This window comes from Zalophus californianus, chromosome 10 (genome assembly GCF_009762305.2).
Source record: "Zalophus californianus isolate mZalCal1 chromosome 10, mZalCal1.pri.v2, whole genome shotgun sequence".
Taxonomy (NCBI): domain Eukaryota; kingdom Metazoa; phylum Chordata; class Mammalia; order Carnivora; family Otariidae; genus Zalophus; species Zalophus californianus.
In genome coordinates, this window is record NC_045604.1 from 38,343,422 (window position 1) to 38,349,481 (window position 6,060).

Genomic DNA, 6,060 nt, shown 5'->3' on the forward strand with positions numbered 1-6,060 from the left:
TGAGATGTCCATGGACAGATCAATGGATAACGTGGGTGGAACTGGAGGGTATTATGCTGAGCGAAAGAAGTCAATCAAAGAAAGACAATTATCATATGGTTTCACTCATATGTGGAATATAAGAAACAGCACAGAGGCCCACAGGGGAAGGGAGGGAAAACTGAATGGGAAGAAATCAGAGAGGGAGAAAAACCATGACAGCCTCTTAACTATAGGAAACAAACTGAGGGTTGCTGGAGGGGAGGTGGGGGGGGAATGGGGTAATTGGGTGATGGGTATTAAGGAGGGTACATGTGATGAGCACTGGGTGTTATACGCAACTGATGAATTATTGAACACAACATCTGAAACTAATGATGTACTATATGTTGGCTAATTGATTTTAAATAAAATAAATAAATAAAATAAAGTGTGTTTATTTACATTTTGGGCCTGATTTAACTTCTGATATAAATTAAATTTTACAATTTCGCAATAATGGAGCTGGCCATTTTCCTATTAGTCACTGTCACCTAAAAGCATTTGTTGAGTTAGATGCCAGTGACTCTGTATGAAATGAATTGTTGTCCAGGAGCAAAAATATTCCTGTACCCTTTAAACTTCTTTTATCTGGTCTAAAAATTAAATGGACATGAGACAGATTAACAGGAAAAGAAAAAAAACCCAAATTTTAATTATGTGCCCATGGAGGGTAATGAAATTGAGACCTAAGGAAACTGAAACCTATGGAAATGACCACAACAAGCAGTTTTTATACTTTTTAGTCAAAGAGACAATAAATTTGTGAGGAGTAGACAGGAAAAAGAAAACTTATGTTCAGACCCTCAATTAATATGAAATTCTAAACAGAATGGGGGCTGAGGTAGTAAATTAGTAAAAAGTAACAGGGTTTGTTTATATGGCCTTCTTGGCTCTAAATTTCCTATTTCTGGTGATAAGGATTCCCTATCTCTCCACCTCCTGGTACAGGGAGGGTACCTTTCACACAGGAGATTTATCTCCCATTTTCAGCAGGAGCGAGGAAGGTCAGAGTGTCCGTGCACTGGCTGTTTCTTCAGTAGCTTTAATTCAAAGTAATCAACATGCCACTGTGGCCCATTTTGGGGCATCCTGTCCTGGGCCCCTACACTGCCATGTAAAAAGGTTTTTAGGTACTGAGGGTGTTATAAAGTAAAATCCAGTCCCTGGCTTCAAGATGCTCAATTCTCGATAAGGGCTAAAAGACGCAAAGAAAAGCTAGGTAACCACCAGGAAATGTTCAGTGAGTAGCTCCAGGGGTGTTAATGGTCAGAAGAGGATGGTATCTCTAGGGGCTCCAATCATGGAGATAGATTAAGGAAGGGAGTGGGAGTTGAGCTGACCTGGACCATAAAGGATGGGTGGGATTTGGCTAAATTAAGGGAAGATGGAGAGCAGATCATGAGTCAGATTGCATGATAAATGTGAACATGGCATACTAGAAGCACCGAGTGGACTAATGTGGTGTATTTCTTCTTCCCTGTGCTAGTCCTCCTCTGTGTTTGGTATGGCCTCCAGTCTGCATATTCAGCCACACCCAGCTCCTTTGGTAACTCTTAACCAACTGAGCCACCCAGGCGCCCTCCTTTGGTAATTCTCACCAAAGGGGTGGTACAATAGCAACCTCACACTCCCAAGCCTGGGGATCAGGAATTAGCCTTGCTAATACATACCAGCTACAATGCTGATGTGTTTTTGTGATTTATAGTAAGAACAATATATTTGGCTTTCACAACAAAGTTTCTTGCACAGAGCTTCTCAAACCTTGGGACTTTTCTCTGATGATTTCCTTGTAATACTAATGAAACGACTTTTGGAAAGTACCTAGGGATGGGGTTGGTTGCCAGGAGAACAAACCAACTGATTAAAGGGTTGGAAATTTCAGTTCCCAACCCCATCCCTTCCATTTGGTTTCTTTGTAAGAACTCAAGAAGAAAGACAAAAATACACAGAAGGGAAAACTCTGGGATTCTTGTCTGCAAGTGTTACACACACACACACACACACACACACACACACACACACACACACACACACACACACACACACACACACACAATGTCTTGATGGGGAAAATAAAGTACACATGGGAGGATTCTGATTTCCAGCCTCCTCTACTCCTCCATTCCCAATTTAATCCTTCCACAGAGTACAACAGCAGAGATCTGGCCACTCAGGTGGACAGAGCACAGTAATAGTGATGTAAACTGAAGTCAAGGCTGCTAAAATCTACCCCCCTCCCCATGATACATGGTGGATTTTACATCTAGTAGCATTGTTCTGGTTTACATCTTATCCTCTTAGACTGCAGGAAACCTTTGCTCGGGAACAGCCACATTACACTTGATAGCATCTTGGACCTTGGTTCCTGGATGCCATATGAGATCTCATATTGCTGAACTGTTACTTATTCAAGTCTCTCTCAGACTTGGCATTCCACACCCATAATGTAGCTCAATCTCCTCTCGACTCCCAGCCAAGTGATCCTCCCCGTACTGTCCTCTCTGGCAGAGAGTAAGGTTTATGTTTTATACCTCTAAACATATGATATAAAGTATGATTTCATACCTAAACTGGTTAATAAGTATCTATCATTGAAGCTTCAAGAGAGAGAAGGCAAGGTTAAGAGACTGGAATGATACTACAAAGAGATACTGCTGGTTTTTCCCTTTCTGTACTCCATTCTTTACTTATTGAACTTTGTCGAACTAAGCATATGAATTTTGCCTAATCCTTTCTTTGGAAATATCTTATTTTACTTTTCATATATCATAGAAATTTAGAGTCAGAAGAAATTTTAAATCTCACATAGTTCAATTTTCTTCTTTTTTTAAGATTTATTTATTTGGGAGGGAGGGGCAGAGGGAGAGGGAGAGAGAATCTTCAAGCAGACTCCCCACTGAGCATGGAGCCCAAAGCAGGGCTCGATCCCATAACCCCAAGATCACGACCTGAGCCAAAACCAAGAGTCAGATGCACAACTAAATGTGCCACCCAGGCGCCCCACATAGTTCAATTTTCTATGGAATTCAGGCATCCTATCCACAACACACATGGTCCAACACAGATAGCATCTGTTGCCTGGATATTGTCTGTTCAACTGCTGACCACCTCTGATAAGAAATCTTCCTCTTGTTAGGCCAAGGGTAGTTAGTATACACCACTGTGTATACTAACATTCTCAGAGTACCTTCCAGAGAGGGGCTCTAAAATCATAAATTCAGTCAGAGAGAGCTTGGAGTAACTCCAGGACAATGCAAGCAAGCTTCAAGGGCAAGATGGAGTCAAATCTAAGATAACATGACAACAAGATATAACTTCGAGGGCAGACATGAGTTGATAATAGCTTTGGGTAACATTTACTGAGTATAGTACTGATTACTATAGATCAGAGGTCAGGCACTATTTAAGCACTTTATACTTATTAGCCATTTATTTCTCACAACAATTTTATGAAGAATATGGTCTTCATTTTCTAGTTGTAGAAACTGAGGCACAGAGTAACCGGTCCAAAGTCATCCAGCTAGAAAGTGAAAGAGCTAGGATTTGAATCCAGGCCAATTGGATCCAGACCCTGGACCACTATATAAACTACCTTAAAAACTGTAACTAAGAATGTCTAAACCATGTGCCAGGCATCATTCACTCCTTTATTCCTCATAATAGCATGTACTCTTATAAAACAGCCAAGTAACTTGCCCAAGGTTGGGCAGCTAGTGAGTACTAAAGTTGGGATTCAAATCCAGGTAGCCTATCTCTAGATATGCTTTTCTCCACTACCCTAAACCCCCTTGATGCTATGCTCCTCCGCATAGATGGTGATCGTTTCAGATACAGAGCTTTGCCATGGGCAGGAAAAGCAAATGACAAAGTGGGTGAGAGTAGAATAGGTACCAGCTGGTAAAAATGTGGAGGGAAATTAGATGCTGGCTGTTATCCAGGATACCCAGAGGACTCTCAACCCCATCCTTCTTGCTAAGGACACAGAAAAGGCAAATTATCTCTAGACAGAAGAAGCCTACACAATCAGAAAGAATGGCCTCCTTGCAGAAGTACATTCAGGAAGCTGCCTCTGTGCAGAGAGGGAAGTTATCCTTCAGATCTAGCAGAAGACAATCGCCAACACACACTGGCTAATGGGGAAATGAGAGGCCTAATATAATCTGCCAGTTTCTGGTTTCAGGAAGCGGGTGAGAAGTTTACAGATATCTGAATGATTACTGTGACTATCTGGAATGGAGGTATGACTGGCACAAGCAAAGAAAGGTCCATTTAAAATTCTACCCATTGGATTCCATTTCTAAACAACTTTTCTGCAAGCTATGTAGAAAGTTTCATGGTACATGAAGGTATTTTAAAAATGCTTCTGAATGTTGAATAATAAGTTGTGTGGAATATCAAGCAATGCGATCAGTATCTTTTTTTTTTAAGATTTTATTTATTTATTTGAGAGAGAGAATGAGAAAGAAAGAGCACAGGAGACAGGGAGGGTCAGAGGGAGAAGCAGGACTCCCTGCTGAGCAAGGAGCCCGAAGCGGAACTCGATCCTGGGACTCCAGGATCATGACCTGAGCCCAAGGTAGTTGCTTAACCAACCAAGCCACCCAGGCGCCCACGATCAGTATCTTTTTCAGAAACCCATAAAACAAACTTCTTAACTAAGATTGAAGTCTTTAGATTCCACATTTAGTTGTTTGTTCATTCAGAGAACACAGCTTCATAATATGAAATATTATCTAATCAGTGTTTAGAAAATCATTTGCAGGGGAAATTCGCATGTTTTTAAAAAAGAAATGGATTCATTTACAAAGCAAGTAATTATTTAAAATATTCAATGGTAATTCAATGCTTGTTTGCTGCAGTCATTTAAGAAATAGCAATAAATTTTCAGACTTGCCTTCATGGAGCTTACCTTCTAGTGGGGAGGGAGAAAATAACCGGAAAAAAAAATAAGTAAAATATAGGACATTTTAGATAGTGGTAAGCACTAAGAAGAAAAATTAAGCAGGGAAGGGGACTAAGAAGGAGGGGGGTGGGGGTTGGTGGCATGTGGCAATTTATATAGGGTGGCCAAGGAAGGCATTAAAATGTACATATTCCTTAAAGTTTAGCATTACGTAGTATTTCCCCTGTACTGAGAAGCATCTGGTATATATGAGGCATATATCGGATATACATCACCACAATAATGATATTAAGAGGCATTAAAAAGAAGAGGCAGAAGGTTTTAGGCTTCTAGATAGCAGCACTTTTTTAGATTAAACCCATAGTTAGATACCCCGAGTTTCAATTTCACTTTAATAATGAATATTTTGGAGTCTTTCGGTTTGTTTTGCTTCAAAATTAGTTTCCTAAGTAGCAGCAGGCGGGACATTTTCTCTAGAAGACTCTCAAGGCTACGTACACGTGCTCTTGAGAGCAGAAACTTTCATTCCCTAGGGCACGACAGTGTCTGGAACATACATAACAAGCTTGGTACCTGGAATCCAGAGCCCACTGAATGTGCGTGTCCAGTAAGTACTAACTACAGGAGGTGGTTCAAGTCCAAGCGAGAATGTTGAGTCACCGTGTCTGCTCAGGCACAACCCGTCTCATCCGCCTCCGTCACCAGCGGGGTGGGAGATTCCAACTTCACCAGGGGCGGATTTCTGACGAATCTCTTCATTTGGACTGAAACGCTTTCTGGTATTTTCCCTCTGCCGAGGTGGCACGAATTTCTGAAACGTGGTCCTGTCTGCTCTAAAGGCGGGGTCCGATCTTGACAGCCAGCTGTGCTGGGGCGAGGCCAAATTCGCCCTCTGCCCGAGTGTGGACCTGGCCCTAGGGAGCCCCTCCGGCTGGAAAGGGCGAAGCCTATCTCTTGGCCTCCCCGGTTTCTCCCAACCCCTCGCTCCTAGTTCCGAGGGGCCGAGTTGCTCGGGCCGCTTCCCACCCTTCCGCTCACCCTCCCCACCCCCTCTGCACCGCCTCCCGCCCTCTCCTCTGTACTGCCTCCCGCCCTCTCCCCAGGTCGGTTAACTCTAGGTGACTGCATCTCTCTAC

General features: G+C 42.4%; 1 protein-coding gene across 3 annotated transcripts in view; it reads right to left on the reverse strand.

Moving 5' to 3' along the window:
* The window catches only part of SPATA45 (spermatogenesis associated 45), a 42,808-nt gene extending 37,175 nt beyond the window's left edge, over positions 1-5,633 (reverse strand). For 2 of the 3 annotated variants that reach the window (XR_003523106.1, XR_004819372.1), the window contains exon 1: positions 5,498-5,631. The gene's annotated coding sequence lies outside the window, so the exon portion shown is untranslated. Of the gene's footprint in view, positions 1-5,497 lie in introns of all 3 variants that reach the window. The other variant, XM_027611988.2, reaches the window with a different exon arrangement.
* Between the last annotated feature and the right edge of the window lie 427 nt (positions 5,634-6,060).